The 2500-nt window shown below is 47.2% G+C and overlaps 1 protein-coding gene across 1 annotated transcript in view; it reads right to left on the bottom strand.

The window, feature by feature from the left end:
* The window catches only part of LOC308363279 (uncharacterized protein), a 32024-nt gene that overhangs the window by 7703 nt on the left and 21821 nt on the right, over nucleotides 1-2500 (bottom strand). The gene's annotated exons all lie outside the window — the stretch shown is intronic.

Raw genomic sequence — 2500 nt, 5'->3', positions numbered from 1 at the left:
AGCCAATATATCCGTTGTCTGCCTCCGACCGTACCAGGCTAAATGAGGAGGGCTCACGGCCCATGTGCTTCCCCATAGGGTTGGCTTGTTAGCGAGGATGCATGATCCTGCTGTGAGAGGGAGAGACATGTGTTTGTCCCTGATGTGCTGCGCCATGTCCACAGGGTCACAGTGTGTGTGTGTGTGTGTGTGTGTGTGTGTGTGTGTGTGTGTGTCTGTGTGTGTGTGTGTGTGTGTGTGTGTGTGTCTGTATGTGTGTGTCTGTGTGTGTGTGTCTGTGTGTGTGTCTTTGTGTGTGTGTGTGTGTGTCCATGTCCACAGGGTCTACTGTGTGTGTGTGTGTGTGTGTGTGTGTGTGTGTGTGTGTGTGTGTGTGTGTGTGTGTCTCACTCACTCACACACTCACTCACTCACCCACTCAACCCTCCCCCCCCGCCCCCCACACACACATGCATGAACACATATACAGATGTTTACACACATACACACACACACACACACACACACACACACACACACAGACACAAATACACTCACACACCAACTCTTTGAACACACAGCCCATTGACCAAGCATCCCAAAATGCCTGAGAGAAGAGTGTTTTCTTTTCTCTCGTTCCCAACTGGCCGCTAATCTTCGCCTCAATGCTACAAGACTTTTGAGCCGCATGGAGACCCTCATCCCTGAAGACCGCTGGAAAGGGCCCAGATTAGCTCGGCCTGCCAGCTCAGAGGCTGCTGTGGGCAGAGATACGATTGCGCGAGAAATAACTCTCCGCTCTTGAAGAAATTAGGCATCCTGGGACGCCACAGACAGCAAAATAAGCCTTCAGATGACATCCACATTTAGATCCACAGAGATCAGTGTTTACCAGCCTCACACAGCTATATTTTTGTAAATCAACAAAATAGAATCATTTATCACATGTTTGCCACCCCCACCCCCCCTTAAGGGAGGAAGTTTAAGCGAGCGTGAAGTTTTAAACAGACCCACTTCTTCTTATTTATTTTAGGAGGTGTAAAACATCGAGCAAAACAGATAGTTCTTTGGAAAAAACGTCAAAGTAAATTTGGCTGTGGATGTCCTCCACGCATGCTTATACACAAACTGTTTTACCCTACATACTGGGTGCTTCTCCACTGGATCTAACCCTGATCTGGCGGGGATCTGAATTTGCAACAGATGTAATTTTCAGCCACAGCCATGCTGACCGTAATGAAGCAATATAACTCGAGTGAGAGAGGGGTAGGTAAAAGGTTTTCCCACGGCTGTGATTCCGCTGAGGCAGGAAACAGATAAGCTACTCTTCTGCTCCCAACTCTTCACTGGCAAACAGGTTCTTGAATTGGACATTAAAAGAAAAGAAAGCTATAGTCGACCTCACTACATCAGGTCCATTCCTGGCATTTCTACCAACATTCTTCAAAAACGCTAATTGATGCATTAGCCCTGACCAGCTTGACTTTTTGCTCATTATTATTTTATGCATCCAGTTTCTTCCCAATACCGCTTCCAAATCAATACCTCTACTCCAGACATGACTGTAAGAAAGGCTTTTTCCTCTTTTCTCATTCTTTTCAAGGCAAGTTCAAGAAGAGTCTTGCCCACTTGCCTAATGCCTGTTTTTACAAATCCACACAGGTTAAAATCTGATGAGTGTGCCTGTTCAGGATTTTACTAAAACTTTACTCAAACTTTGCTTAAACCAAGATGTTGTACCCTTCCATAAATAGTTATAACCATCAGTGTCCAGTGAAGCCACAGTGACATGTCACCATTATCAGTGATTGTCATGACTGCATGATGCTATGACAGCATAATGGCATGTGACATTAAGCAGTTGCGAAATATAAAATGTGTAGAGCTGTCATGACAGTTACTGATAATAGTAATAAATAGCAATAACATCAAAATGGTCAAATCTACTGTCCATCAACTGTGATGATGTGTGTGACGTCTGCCGTGAGATGTTTATGACAAGGGTATGTCAGGCTTCTGAAGCTGGGTTCAAGTGAAGTGTTACCCTGGAGTGTGTTTGCTCTATCAACTCTAATCTCCCAGCATCACCCAGTGCCAGTTGACCACGGGCTGATGGATAGCTAGACTGATGACCCGGTCATGTGCAATTGGGTTTTTTCCTGGACTGGTCAGCGCTCCTGGCAGATCCATTATTAGAATGGATCAGTGCCATGGATCAAGCCGTCGCGCACGGCAATCCGTCCGACATGCCAGAGGCAACCCTGCCTGCCCACACCCCCGCCTCCACCCCCTAACCCCACCTATGGTGTCTCGACAGGGAGGCCATTTTGAGAATAAATATTCCCATGCATCACTTCACTCAGCGGCTCAGGGCAGACAGTGTACCGCTGCAACGCACGCCTGCAGAATGAGGTGTGCACGGCTGCGAGTGTGTGTGTGTGTGTGTGTGTGTATGTGTGTGTGCGTGCGTGTGTGTGTGTGTGTGTGTGTGAGTGAGTGTGTGCGTGCGTGCGTGCGTGTG

The sequence above is a fragment of the Sprattus sprattus genome (assembly GCF_963457725.1).
Source record: "Sprattus sprattus genome assembly, chromosome: 3".
Taxonomy (NCBI): Eukaryota; Metazoa; Chordata; class Actinopteri; order Clupeiformes; family Clupeidae; genus Sprattus; species Sprattus sprattus.
Note: the sequence above shows the minus strand (reverse complement) of the source record. Positions and strands in the feature narration are given on the sequence as shown.